Genomic DNA, 15,432 nt, shown 5'->3' on the forward strand with positions numbered 1-15,432 from the left:
AAGAGTGCCGCTCTACCCAGCAATGTCAGGGGGAGGGCCTTCCAATGGCGCACATCTGCCCTCAATCTGTTCATTAGGGGCACAAGGTTCAGCTCCAGAAACGTCTCAGATTCCTGCGTGATTTGAATTCCCAGGTATCTGAAGGTACGTGTTTCCACGACCAACTGGCATCCATCAGGCAGTACCGGGGGGTCACCCCGAATCATGAACAGTATGGACTTGGACCAGTTCAGTTTGTAACCCGATGCTGCACCATGTGTCTCACAGAGGGCCAGCAGGACCGAAATGCCAGTGTCGAGGTCCATGAGGTAGATGAGCATGTCATCTGCATACAGGGAAACCCTGTCCTCCCAGCCATCACCCCATTGTATGCCCCTCAGCAACTGGGTGGATCGGAGAATTGTGGCCAGGGGTTCCAACACCAACGCAAATAGTAGCGGTGAGAGCGGGCACCCCTGTCTTGTGCCCCTCGCCAATGGGAAATCCCTCGAGATACAACCATTGGCCGTCACCCTCGCCACGGGCTCGGTGTACAACAACCTGACCCATGAGATGAAGCCGGGGCCAATACCCATGTGTTCCAGGACTGCAAAAAGATAGCGCCACTCCACCATATCAAACGCCATTCTGGCATCCAAAGACAGCACCGCTGCTGGCTCCTTCAATCGTGGGGCGCGTGCCAGCACACCGTGCAGCCTTCTCAAATTCAGCGCCGTGCTCCGGTGTGGCATAAAGCCCGACTGATCCGGATGAATTAGGTTTTGTAAGTGAGGTAGTAATCTAGTGGCCAGTAGTTTCGCCAGAATTTTATTTTCGGCGTTAAGGAGCGATATAGGGCGGTACGAGCCGCAGTCTTCAGGCGGTTTGCCAGGCTTCGGTATCGCCACTATAGTGGCCATGCGTTGGTCAGGGGGTAAGATCCCCTGCTCCCGGCTTTCCTTGTACATTTCGAGAAGGGGAGTGGAGAGCGACTCAGACATGATTTTGTACCATTCAATCGGCACTCCGTTAGGGCCCACTGCTTTCCCAGGGCGCAGCGCCGCTATGGCTATTTCTATTTCTTCGGACGTCAGGTCCGAATCAAGTTCGTCCCTAGCGTCCGGGAGGAGAGTACGGGTCGGCACCCCTAGGAGCGATCCCTCCACCATCTCCCGTGTGACTTCATGTTCAGGGAAGTAAACTGACTCAAAGTGGTCTGCGAGGAGTTCCACTATTCGATCCGGCCTAGTGTGCAGCACCCCTCCCGAGTCTTTTAGCCTCAGTATGGCCCTTTGGCCTCCACGTTTCTTCTCTAGCCAGGCCAAGAGTTTACCCGCCTTATCTCCTATGTCATAGACCCTATTTGCTGTCGCCGCCATCCCGCCCACCACTTTGCGCCGTAGATGAGCGGCGTGTCTCTGCTGACACAGCCGGAGCGTGTGATGCGTATCCTCACTCGGGTTACTCTCATGTGCCCGAGTCGCACTGGCGAGTTGTTCCTCTAGGTCTAATAGCTCCCGGCTTTGCGTGCGTTTATGTTGTGCGATAACCGAGATCGCCTGCCCGCGAAGAACCGTTTTATATGCTTCCCAGAAGGTTACATGTGAAGTCACCGATCCCTCATTGTCTGTGATGTAAGATCTCGTGCCCGCTTTTAGAGCCTTGGTTATTACAGGTTCTTTAAGAAAACCCGGGTAAATAGGATAGATGCGTCTGTGGGTTCCCACCTGGCTGGACAGAGTCAGAGTCAACGGGGAGTGGTCCGAAACCCCTCGTGGTTTGATGTTAGTTTCAGTGATATTGAGAAGGCCCCCTCCCAATGTGAGGAAGTAGTCTATCCTTGACAGGCTATCGTGAACTGCCGAATAATATGTGTATTGCTGGTCTTCCGGGTGAAACTGTCTCCATATGTCCACTAAACCCTGCGCCTCCATGAAGTCTAACAATTTGGAAGGCCCCGGTGTGTGTGTGCGCACGGGGTAGCGGTCTTGGGAACTGTGTGCCACTGCATTGAAATCACCCCCCACTACGAGATCCCCTTCCGGGAGGTGTAACAAAAAGTTCCCCAGGTCTGGGAGAGCTACGGTGTGTAGTGCCGGCGGAATGTATACCGAGACCACATTAAGCGGCCTCCCCTCCCATTGCCCATGGATCGCCGCAAAGCGTCCCTGTGTGTCGACGCTAACTGAGTGCAAAATAAACCTGGACGAGCGGTGCATTAATATCCCAGTACCCCGGGACCCCTTAGTAAACTCAGAGTGAACAACCATACTGTAGCCTTTCCTATCCATGGCCCGAACGGCCGTTCCGGTCAGATGAGTTTCTTGCAATAGGACCAAGGCTGGGTTTAACCTCCTTATGCTCTGTAAGACCAATCCCCGCTTTATTTTATCCCCCAGGCCCCTAACATTCCAAGACATTAGGCTCAATGGTGATGCCCGCCCCATGCTAGTGTCCTCCCCCATCGTAGCAGAAGAAGCGGTAAGTCAGCCGACTCCCGCCATGTATGAAACAGCTTGTGAAGTGACTTTGCAGTCCGCGCTGTAGCACCTCTACTCTACGCATTCGCATTAAACAGTGCATTTTCTGACCCTGTGTAGTACTTAAAAACCAGAAGCCCATCCTACCCCCAACTCCCCCCCTCCCTGCCCCCCTGCTCAACGGACTCAGAACTGCCCACCCCCCCAACTCAGCAGAGTGCTTGATCCCAACCCACAACATAGTACTTGCTCGCTGGGGTGAAGGACTCTCCGGTATCGGCGGCCCCCATCTCCGGCCGCGGAGGCCCTCAGCCCAGTATCCAAGGCGGCATTGCCGGTCAACAACGCAGTCAGTTCAGCCATATAACAACTGCGAATCACTGTTCCTCATCAGCACCCTCTTCTTGAAGATCAGACAATGGGGAGAGGGCCTCCGCTCCCTCCCCTGCGGATTGCGAGCTCTGTCGGGATCCTGTAGTACGGTGCTTGTTCTGTCTGTTAGAGCGACGCGGGGGGTCCACCTGTCTCCAACCCTCCAGCCATTCCTGCGCCATTTCCGGGGAATCAAAAAACCAAGTCTTATTGTCTGCCACAATCCGAAGTTTTGCCGGAAAAAGCATTGAGTACGAAATTTCCCGAGCTCTCAACTCCTTCTTCACCTCGAAAAAGGTTCTTCTCCTCCGTGCGACCTCAGCTGTGTAGTCCGGGAAGAATGCCAAGGTAGAGTTCTGGATCTTAAGAGGGGGCGAAAGTCTCCCTGCCTGCAGGATGGCATCACGATCCCTGAAATTAAAGAGTCTTGCTATGATCGGTCTGGGATTCATGCCCGTTTTCCGGCGCCCTCCGGGGACCCTGTGTGCCCTTTCCACCGTGAAGAAGGCCGAGAGTCCTTTAGGCTGTAACTTTTGCTTAATTAAATCCTCCACGTACAGGTCCATTGCTCTCGTGTCTTCTGACTCCGGCACACCTATAATACGAATGTTGTTCCGTCTTGAGCGCCCTTCCTGATCATCGAGCTTTTCACGCAGTACCTTGTTCTCCTTTAAGACGCGTTCCATACCAATCTGTAGCTCCGACACATCTTCCACCAAGGACTTGGTCACCACTTCCATATTGCTCACTTTCTCCGACATCTTATGGAAGTCCGCTCTGATCAGCGTTATTTCGGCCGAGATGGACCCAACTGTGGTTTGCACTTGCGTGAGTGTCCGCATGACATCGTCAAGGGTCGCCTTCTTGCCCCCCGCGGCTTCTGTAGCTTTGCTTTGCTGCGATTTGGCGTCTGGGGGAGATGAAACGGGCTTCTCATACGCAAACCGATCAAGGCGTGATTGCGATGCTCCATTCTTTGGTCCCCTGCCGGCCATCTCAACAGTGGTGTCCGCCCAACGTGGACGCAGTCGGCGTCTCGGTCCTCTGATTCAGTGCGTTCTGAGGTGGGCACCCACTCCTGATGCCGTCCGGCCCACCACTCGTTCCTGGCGGTCACGAGGCATCACACAAGGACCCACCCGGTTTTCGTGGGTATACTCCAACCCACCCAGGGCCCGGCTGCACCGCGCTGTACAGGGTCCTCTCAACAGCATACAGTGGGAGCAGGGGAATGTAGCTATCCGTCTCCGCCGTGGGGCGGGTGTGGCAATAGACTCCCTGGACAATGCGGATGCACCCCCACCTCAATGCCGCATGCACCGCCACTGCCCTGTGTCCCTCGGAGCACTTGACTTGCACCCCTGTGTAGTCTCAGGGCCTGTGGTACTCGTATAGAGACGGCCCGCGGCCGAAGAGCCCGGTCCGTGAGAGCGACCTCCAGCCCACTGAAGCAGGTTTTAATGTGTCCCGGTGTCCGCCCAGATGTATGGCGGTTTCGTGTGCCCCAACGCAGCGGAAGGCCCCCTGCGGTCTAACATGCGCCGCTCGGTGGTGACCAGGCACCGCAGTCCCAGCTCCGCCTCGTGAGTGTGAGGCCGGGCTGTTGTGGATGAGGCCGGGCCGTCTACGCGACCCCAAGATGGCGGCCCCTCGTCCGGAGCCTCCGCTCCGCTTCTTTCCGCCCGACCCGGCAGGCCAGCAGGATTGATCCCCACCTCACCTCCGTGTCACGGCTGGGCGTCTGGGCGCACGTTCCGTGCTAGTAAAGGCTGGCGGTGCTGTAAGGTGTAAAGGTGTCTTCTCCGCCTCCGCCCGTCCCAGGCGAGCGTTTCCTGTCCTCCTCCGCCCGGGGCGATGCACTTCCTGTCCGCCCCTCAGTGCAGCACACTCCCAGGTCCGGACTCCGAGCACAGGCCCACACAGGTGCCGGCTGAAACTTGTGGTCCCGACAACGGATCGAGGTCCCGGTTGGCTAGGATGCTGCCGCTTGGTCCTGGGCTTCGTCGCCTTCCCGCTTGGGAATTATTTACGACGGATAAATGCTCGGATTTTCTAGGAGGCCGCTTCAATCACGGAGCTCTCCTCCTAAGCTGCCGCCATCGCCGGCTGCTGGCCACGCCCCCGCTATGAAACGTTTTTGACGCTGTTTGCGTGGTCCCATTATGAAATCACGCAAGTCAGCACCGTCTTTAAGTAAGGTCAAGTGTTGCTTAATTTCAGCCAGTGTGGATTTCTGTAGCCATTCGAGGCAGAGTTTCCCTACACTGTATGTTGTAACTATCCCTGGATGTTGTCTCTGGGAGAATCTTGGGTCTGGCTTGGTCATTTTGAACCCCTGTATTTTGTTCAGGAATCTATCTTGACAGTTATTTGTGTCTGAGGGCCAGATCAACCATGTTTTCCAATCAGGATGTGTTCTGTTTTGGTTTATAATATGGGATACGTCCATCTCCATGTCTGTAGTGCTATTACTATCAGGTATGGGTTTTGGAATAGACGGTTTGGTTAAGTCTTTTATCTTAGCTAGGCCAAGACAGGATGTCTGTGGAATGGTGTCATTCAAGAATATTATTTGTTCTGGGATCATGCAGGCTCTAAATAATGCTTCTAAACCTTGGACCTGCCACTCTTTGGTACCCCAGATGGTTTTTGTCTCAATGTTGTTTTTCCAGAAATCAAAACAAAATGTAATCATGTTTTCATAAAATGTTTCTGAATAGATCAATTTAGTGTTTGTCAGCATTGTTTTCATGCCTGTCTTATTTAAGATTTTGAAATAAACGTTTCTGCATCACTTGTGTTAAACCCTGAGAAGTATGGGAATTTCTCACAGAATGTTTTCGAACTGCTTTTAGGTGGAGTTGCACAATGTTCCCATTGATTATAATTAAAAACATTTCTAGGTTGAGCAGATTTATGCAAATAGTGATGTGCAAAAGTGGTTGTAGCAATACATTTCCTCATAATTTGATGAACCCTGTAAATAATCATGTTCTGTAAATTTTGCTGACATTACTAAATCTGACATCATATCATTAATACATTTAAAGTCCCAATCATCAGAGAATGTACTCGGTTTTACAAAGTCACTTAATGAAACTTTGAATTGATGTGGATATCTCAAGAGCTCAACCGGGCCATAGATTTCATAATCAGTTTTGTCCCATGCTACCCCACCGGGTAGTGGATTGGTTGTGACATTCACTGATGATAGTTCTCTTTTCTCGATGTGAGATGACTTGTGTGGTTTTAGGACCAAGTTGTTGTTCTGACTTGCTGTGTCCATTCTACTGTATTTATCCTCAATGAATCTTCCCAAACAAAGAACCATGATGAGCCAAAGCAGGAGGAAAAGTACACCTAACACAATCCAAAATTCAATCCATGGAGAAATCAGATAGGTTTCTTTGAGTTGGTGAAAGAGTTCAGTTACTTTGTCTTTGAAAGATTTTGTTGCTGGCGTTTCGTCAGGTTCGCTTTGATCTTCAGAAAAGTTATCGAAATTGATGAAGTAGCCAGATGCAGTTCTGTCAATTGTTGGAATCGCTTCCGGATTTTCTTTTGTTTTTGGATCTTTCTTGGAGACATTAGTATAGTCTGAGGCTACATCGTTGTAGACTGGTGTTTCTTGACGAACTGTTGCAATTTGGGTTTCAAGAGGCACAAGTTCCATGGCATTGTTGGATAGTCCTTTTTTATTTACTGGAGGTTTATCAAATGTGATGAGTCTCTCAGTTTGAACCTCTTGTATTGTAGCAAATGTTGGTACTCTGCTATTTCTTGGGAGTCCACTTGGCCTACTACTTATTATTGGCCACATGATTGTGGTTTTACCAGGTCGATGGATACAACTCGGTTCTCCTTTTTACCAGCAAGGGGCGGTAGTACAACTGATCTTGTTCCGCTGACAGCTAAGACAGGTACTGCTTTTCTGTAAGAAGGCCCAAATTCCTTCTTCACCGCGATCTTCTCTCTGACCAGATCCCCAATCTTAGGAATCCAGACAGGCCTTGCTGGGACAGGTGGTTTATCTTCAGTGGCTGTTGGCTGCTGTTTTAACTTTACGTTGCTCAGGTCTTTTCTTATTTCATTTAAGTCCTGTAAAATAGCCAAACGATCTTTGATATCAAAGCATTTTTCTTCTACCACTGAAGTCTGACTATCTAAGTCCTGAATGTGCATTCTAGTACCGAACAATAGTTCGTACGGACTGAAACCTCTTAGAGAATTTCTTGGCAGATTATTAAGACTACGTTGGACACTTGTTAAATGTTGGACCCACCCATCACCGAACCTAATTCCCTCGCTGTTATAGATTGCTTTATGTCCCGGTTTTTTCTTTCCACTACCGCATTTCCCTCAGGATGGAAAGGACAAGAGTACCACAATTCAATGCCCATGCTGGTCATGGCCTCCTTATAAGCCCGAGAGCTAAAAGCAGGACCCTGGTCAGAATGTAGCACGGCAATTGCGTCTATGCCGATATGGACTCGCAATCTTTTGTAACAGTTCTGGCGTCAGCCGAGCGCTGGTGTCTACATTTTAAGTGAATCTAGTCTTAAAACATAAATGGGACGCATTTTTCCTGTTGGATTTTTGCGTATAGATGGCCTTATGCTATCTAAACGAAGAGCCATGGCAACACTCCGGCCGGTTCGCCAGTGCGATCTCTGTTGCAGTTTGGACAGCTTATTGCAAATTTGTGATGTTGCAGGCTCATTCCCGGCCACCAGTATTCTGATTGTAATTCTTTCAGAGATTCCTTGATCTCTTGGTGCCTTAGACCCAATCCCATGTGTGCGTCTGCTATTAAAAGACTCTCCTGTTCGTGTTTGGAATTACTCTATCCCCCCCTCCAGGGATTCGAGCAAAAGGAACGGAGTTTGCATCAATTATGTATGTATAATTGAGTGGATAGTTCACGGGTAGTGCTGCACAGTCGCCTTTTGAAGACGTTTTTACCGCCAGCATGGTTTCCCCGTCTATGTATTTTTCTGAACGCTTTTTTGTGGCTACGGAAGCTGGATTAGTTGCTTCCGCTGTGGCTGTGTCAGCCAATGAATTCCCTGCAACGTGAACGCCATCACGCTGATGACTCAGTGTATGTATCACGTGAGTCTTTTGTAGTTCTTTCTGTAAAAGAACTACCTGTTCCCAAAGCCTTTTATGCTTTATTGTGGCACCTGTGTCATCTTTGTAATCGTTTTGAACCCAGTTCTGCATGTCATTATTGTAAGATTTGACGCAATAATGCGAATCGCACACGATTCGTGTGGGGAATTCGCGATCGGCATTTTCAAGTGCCATCTTTAAAGATCTTATTTCAGCTCGCTGAGCTGAACACTTCCTTAGTGATTCAGTTTTGGTGACAATTGGTCTGAATTTACCAGAGCGCCAGCGACCTTTAACAATCGCGCACGCTGCGTTGTAGGATTTTTTCTCTACATAGTAATGTTGTGCAAATCTGTCCATGTAGATTACACATGTGTACTGTTGGAGAGGCAGAATTTCGATTGGCAGAGGATATTCTTCTTCATATCTCTCAGTTTTTTCATTTTCGGGTCAAAATAGTATTTCACTTTTTTCTGCAGCAAGAGAATTTTCCCATTGTATCCATTTTGGATCTAATGCCACGGTAGTCAAATTGCGTGGGCTTGTTAATGCCTCAAAGGCTGATTCTGCTGTTAGAACAGTTATCTGTCTGCCTTGGGCTTGGGCTCTTTCTCTTGCTATAGCTGTTTGAACCGCATTTACAATGTTTTCCGTAAGACTGAATGTTTTTTCAGCTTTTGTGTACAAATGTGATTTGTAAGCTATTGGTACCGTTTCTCCCTCATTAGAGGTCAGGTACGTGAATCCGCATCTTCCTGGGATGACTCGGATTACAAGGTTGCGTATGTTTTCGCGTGTTTGCAATTTTGTTTTAGCTAACATGTCTGTTTGCAATGATCTCAAAATTTCTGTGTGTTTTTGAGTCCAATTGATTGGTTTAAAATCAGGTTTTATTAATTCATAGAGAGGTTTAACCCTCTCCGCATAATTCAGAATGTAAGTTCTTCCGAAATTCAGTAAAACCTAGTATTGATTGTAAGTTCTTCAGCGTTTTAGGTGCTTGGAGTACAGCGCATTTCTCTAAGAAATTGTCTGCTAGGCTTTTGCCTTCACTTGATAATTCATATCCTAAAAACAGGACAGTTAGATGGGCAATTCGTGACTTTTTAAAGTTGAATTTGTAACCCTCAGCTGCAAACCCAAGTATTATGGTGTTTACTCTTTTCAAGTGAGTCTCCAGGTCATCATCTGTGAGATAGATGTCATCGACATAAGATAATGCCTCATCATCATATATTTGTAGTAATTCTGTTACCCTTGAGTCGACAGGAATTTTTCTGTGACCCCATTATTGAGAAAGCGGTCAAATACCTGCTTTCAGGTGCTATGTTTTGACAAAAGAATGCATTAGATATGTCTATTGTTGTTTTGTATTTTTTGCGCACGATGTTATTCATTAGTGCTGCACTGTGTGAGTTTTGTACTGCAAATGTTTTGCAACATGAGTTAAGGTGTCTGTAGTCCAATACTAGACGATATGAATCGTCTGGTTTGGAGACAGGAAACAAAGGATTGTTCATTTGTGAGGTGCATGTTTCAATCACCCCCTGATATTCAAGTTGATCTAAGATTTCCCTGACTTGCTTTTTAGCTTCTTGTTTAATTGGGTACTGCCTTTGTGCAGTGGGTTGACATTTTAACTGGATTTTATGAGGAGGAGAATCCTCATCCCATCCTACATGATTTTTGTATAATGCAGGAGCTTGGGCTACTGCCCATTTTCTTGCATATGTGTATTTTCTATGAATCGGAATATGATTTGAGAAGGCAGGCATAATCATTTCTTCACCATGAGGGCACTCCCTGACAAACTCTGGTGGCCAGTCTTTTTCAGCTAAAAGGATGTCATAGGCTTTGGAAAGGTTATCCCAAAATAGACCCCTTACTTTCCTAGTCTTATCTCCCTCTATACGTAATGTTATTTTGTATATTCTATGAGGTTTACTAACTCTGGTATCGGCAGTTTCCCCCTGAATGTATTCATTCGTGTCCACTGTCTCCAGAAGATTCATCAGGATCTTGCGAGCTATGGTCACTTCTGCTGCGCTGTCTAGCATTGTCTGGGCCCACTCTCCGTTTTTCAGTTGTGTCCTCAGTATCCTCGGCATGTTTAATTATTTTAATACTGGCTACCTTCTTTCTTGGAAATTGTAATTTTTTACTTTGAGCAGGTTCCTTGTCTTTGGACTTGACGTGCTATTCCCTGTTTTCTGACCGTCCTCTTCTTTCCGATTTCTGCGAGGAAGTCTGAAAAGATCGAGAGGGACGTGTATCAATATCTTGATATCTATCAGGTTTTTTCAGATTATCCCTATTTCTAAGGTTGTTTCTTAGAAGCTTCTTAGAAGTTTCTGGAGAAGCGTGGCTCAGTGGTTAGAGGCGGCAGACCCGGAATCTGAGATCGGCCGTGGACCAGGGTTCGATTCCCCGCCTCGGCGGGTCTCGGGCTCAAAAATTCCACGGACTCGACAATTCTCGCTCCGGTGCCTACTCGACTCACGGGGTCACACTCTGCGACTCTGGGCAATAGCTCGCTTAATCTCCACTACGGCCCCTCGCGGCGGGATGCCTGGCTTTCACCTTGTGGATACCCTGCCGGGGTATCTCACAGGGGAATCCCAGGACGGGTTCCCTAAGCAAGCGCCTTGATACCTTCGGGTGATACGTGCGCTATATAAGTCGCAATACATTTACATTTACATTTTCTCAGAGGGCTCCCTCTGGGGAGACTTGTGTCCTTGGTCAGGAGACCTTTCTCTCCGCCGAGGAGACCTTCCTCTGGACTGGAATATTTTTTCTTTGGGAGTGGATTGTTTATTTCCATCCCAACTCTTTTTTGGAGTGTTTAGATTATTTTAATAAATATCTTTTCAGGATTTTCAGTTAGTTGGGGTTTTACTGGTTTCCCACCCAAACTATCTCTTCCTAGTTCTTCATAGGATTTTTCTATGATTCTAGCAAGTTCAAATGGTTGTTCTGCTATATCTGTTTCTTTCAATTTCTGGCGGATCGCCACAGATGCTGCTTCTCCTTTTATGCTGGCTAATAATATAGCCGAGACTTGCTTGAAGTCTTTCAGTAATTTCATACCCAGAGTTAAAGCAGGTTCTGGACCGTATTCATTTTGAATCTGTCTTAGTACATCTGGTATTACCGCCATGGACGGAACACCATGTGTTTTTGTATAGATGGAAGCAAAGACTGTTCCCCAAGTGTCACAGTCCTCCACATGTGGTGCGATTCCCATTGGAAGACAGATAGTCAGAATTCTGTGTTTCTCAGTAGGGGTAGTATCAGGAAATACCGCCTCTATTTGAGTGATCTTTTGTGCTAGCCAGAACGGAATTTGTTCCAGTTTTGTTGGTACTTTACCAAGACCTGATTGTATGTTCTGTGGTGTAATTTTGTTTGTGTTCCCCTGATGAGGGGTCAGCTGTGGAATGTTAATAGCTGGTTGGACTGTTGAAGTCCGCATTACATATTGGACTAATTGTCTATGTATTTTAATTAGTATTTTTAGCTGGGCTAAAAGTTCCCGGTCTGACATTTTTTCAATGTCTGGATGTGGTGTGTAACTGGCTAGAACCGGCCACGTTGCTCCTGGTCTACCTAGTGGACCGAGCCTGGTGATGTGATTATTATGTTTTAGGGTGCCTTTAAACCAGAGCAGGTGCCACCTCCTCGAAAGGAGTGTATTCTTCCGGAGGTTCCTCTATTTTGTAATAGTGGAAGTCGTGTGTTACAGCGTTTGCTGCTGGAAAGTTTATCCATGAATAGAATACCTCTGTCTGCCGATATTCATGGGCCTCTACCACGAATATGACTGTACCACCTCGTGATGTCAGTCCATTTTCTATAAGTTTAATAGTTATAGTTCGTCTTATGTTGACCGGAATGAGTATAGCATTCGGGTCATTCTGTTGGAGACTTGTGTCTTCTAACAACAGTTGAGACGCTGTAGCATCTCTTTCTTCGTCTCCGTCAGGCATTTTACTGACAGAAAGTTTTTTGTTGCAGATCAAGTTTTCAAGGAAACAAAGATTAGGTGCACAATATTTTGGAACACTGTATCCTTCAACGTTGACTAAACCAAAAACTATACATAGGAGTCTCTTCCTACTAAGTTCCGGCGGATTTTAACCTTTTACCCACTCCAGACGTCTTTTGGAGTATTTACGGGAAAAGGGGTCTGTGTGAAAAAGCACGACTGAGTTACTCTAACGTCTTGCGTTAGATTTATCGCCTTACCAAACGTTGGGCGCCATGTAGTGTAGTTCCTATATTCCCAATAGGCTCTGCGCATTGTAATAATATAAACAGCAGTGTAGACGTAGGACTGAGGTCATCTAGGTCTCTACTGGCTATATTAGACTTAAGGTTTGCCAGCTAGCTCAGAGGTCACTAGAAAATTTCTCGAATAAACGAGGAGGAGTTTAACCTCCCTGGATAGACAAGAAGGGATTAGCTTCTGACAACCATAAAACATGACAACTTTGCTCCCTCAGAATAAGAGTGTATCTCTAGAGTCGTGTGAAAACAATAGACAGCTATTTCACTCAGTCAAGTGTGCATACTTAGTTTCACCAGAGTGCAGAGAATAGAGAGACGGGCGTTTTCAATAAAAGGTATTATTTATTGAGCAGTCTTCTTTCTCATGCAAGAGAAATGAATTGCCACAATTGCAATACTCATAGTAAAGTAAAGTGCGTACAGTAAAAGGAGTATTATAAAATAATACTGTAAGAGCATTGATATGGTTTCTTAGCCATATGATACTTTAAAATAGATAAAATATATACATACTTATATACATTGACTAACGTACTCAACTGGTGCTTCTGAATACGCCTACCCCGGTGTACCTGACCTAAGCCTAATACGTGGGAAGGAGTAAGTAAGTAGCAGTTTAGGTTAAGTTGGTTTTGCCAAGAATCTGACTCAAGAATTCTCTGTAAGGGGTTAGTCAGCTCCGTACCTGGGTAATAGAAAGCAGGAGGTCTGGTATCTCTCTCTCAGGACTCGATATCCCAGAAGCCCGCGAAGGCGGCTGAGAACACCGGAGCTGGGTTTCTCGGCAGGAGAAAAGACAGAGTCTCTCTCAGTGCGTCAAAGGGGAGGGGCGGCGTCCGTGGGCTCTCGCATCAGCTGGGCTCTCGGGCAAGTAGATAGCCGCTCTGCTCCAAAACCACCACCGTGTGTTTGCTTAAGGCAACGTTGGTATATTTATACCTGAAAGGTGCCGGGTTTGACGTAAGGCTGGACATAAGACGTCAATAAAGATGTCACTAAGAACTGGCCGTTCTTACAGTGCTCACAGGAGTTCTAGGACGAAATCAAAACAAAAGCAATGGGGATTTCCCAGGTTGCTGGAGGTTTGGTTTGTTTAGAGAACTCGTGCTTTCTAGGAGTCCGGGGAAGTATCCTTGCTTAATGTGACTGCACGGGCTACGACTAAATATGGATATGATTCTTATGCCTTTATAAGGATGTTATGTATTATAGCCATATAAGGGCATAAATTAGGAATATCAGATTAGGGTCCTAGATAGAAACACAATAGCACTCTCCGGAGTGGGAATAGTAATTTTTACCTTTACGCTATCCAACGCTTTCCCTACTGTTGCACTCTCTGGAGTGGGAATAGTAATTTTACCCTCCCGCTATCCAATGCTTTCCCTACTGTTGCACTCTCTGTATTTGGAATAGTAATTTTTACCCCTACGCTATCCAACACTTTCCCTACTGTTGTACTCTCTGGAGTGGGAATAGTAATTTTTACCTCTACGCTATCCATCGTTTTCCCTACTGTTGCACTCTCTGGATTTGGAATAGTAATTTTTAGCCCTACGCTATCCAACGCTTTCCCTACTGTTGCACTTTTTGGAGTTGGAATAGTAATTTTTACTTTTACTCTATCCAACGTTTTCCCTACTGCTGCATTCTCTGGAGTTGGAATAGTAATTTTTACCCCTACGCTATCCAACGGTTTCTATACTGTTGCGCTCTGTGGAGTAGGAATGGTAATTTTAAGTTCTATGCTATCCAACATTTTTATTACTGTATTTTTTTAACTTGTGGATTTTGAATAGTATTTTTATTTATTTAGCTATTTCATTTTTTTGTATAAATTTAGATAATGTAGTATATAATTAATTTAAAAAATATTGAAAGTATATTTAATTTTTTTAAATTATTAAACATAATTCTTTATATTTTGTAATTTATAATATTTTGTATTAATGTATAAATTATTAAAATAATTATTACAACTTATTGTTAAGTATGTATATATTATATATTTTCTGTATATGTTTAATTAATGCAAAAAAGAAGGAGAGAACTCTGGGTAGTTCTCAAGTTTAGGTGGAAAGTAGCCCCTGTAAGAGGACTCTCAACACCAGCGACACTCTAGATCTGCTCACCTCAAATGTCTATTTTCTATCAAAGTTTTTAAGCATAGGATTAGCACAGTGCTATCCACGCCGAGATAGAAAATGACAAAGTCTTTTGCAATTTGTACAGCAAAGTTTTTAAGCATAGGACTAGTACAGTGCTGTCCTTGTTTAATTAATGTATTAATATTATATATATAATATTTATTAATTTTAAACATTATTAGATATTTTTAACTGTTTATTTGATTTATTAGTGTTATTTACTTTATTTTACATTTATATTTTTATAGAAAAAAAACGATATTTTTAACATCGATATTTTTAACATCTATATATTTTTTTCGATATTTTTGTACTTACCATGTTGTAGATAGGATGTCGATATTCTTGCCTTCGCTATTTCTGCTTTGATATTTCTATAGGTCGATATTTCCTTGGTCGAGATTTTGTCAGTGATCCAATATTGTGTGCTCGGGCCTGTAATAACATTTGTGTGATCCCCTTGGGTCGCGAGTTTTGAGGGGTGGATGAGTCCTCTTCCTTTGAGCACCAACAGATAGGTACACCAGGGAACTTCAGACCGGAATTAGTGAGCGCCGCCACAACCACACGGGGGCATATCATCCTGTAGAGTGACTACCACAGTTCCAATCCTGTTGAGATGGCTTCATAGGATCTGGGGCATCTTGGGAATGGAGAGGATTTCCCTTTCTCTGACCCAACCTAGGGCCTCTTTTCATGAGTGATGGGCACCTTACCGTACACTACTTACGTCTGAGTTAATGGAACTTACTTGTCTGAAATATTTGCGGCTCCTGCGACTTGCAGACCCTCCAAGATTGCCAACTACGAATATCACTGCTCCCTAAGGTGTCCTCCCCTATGGGTCTTCCCTGATGCGACCTTATTGGTAACACTTACTGGATGCACAGTTTTTAACCGGAGGGAGGGGGTGGGTGGAGATGATGTTCTCTTTTTTGCTATGTTTGTCATTTTCTGGCCAGCCATGATCACGCAAATGCTGGGTTGTATCCCGATGACCATAGAGCGATATGGCTCGTTTGTTTTTCTCCTAGTCTTGGAAATAATAAAAG

The 15,432-nt window shown here is 45.8% G+C and overlaps 1 protein-coding gene across 1 annotated transcript in view; it reads left to right on the plus strand.

The window, feature by feature from the left end:
- Nucleotides 1–15,432, plus strand: part of LOC144762975 (exostosin-1a-like) — a 1,123,714-nt gene that overhangs the window by 1,020,844 nt on the left and 87,438 nt on the right. The window lies entirely within an intron of this gene.

The sequence above is a fragment of the Lissotriton helveticus genome, chromosome 6, assembly GCF_964261635.1.
Source record: "Lissotriton helveticus chromosome 6, aLisHel1.1, whole genome shotgun sequence".
Lineage (NCBI taxonomy): Eukaryota > Metazoa > Chordata > Amphibia > Caudata > Salamandridae > Lissotriton > Lissotriton helveticus.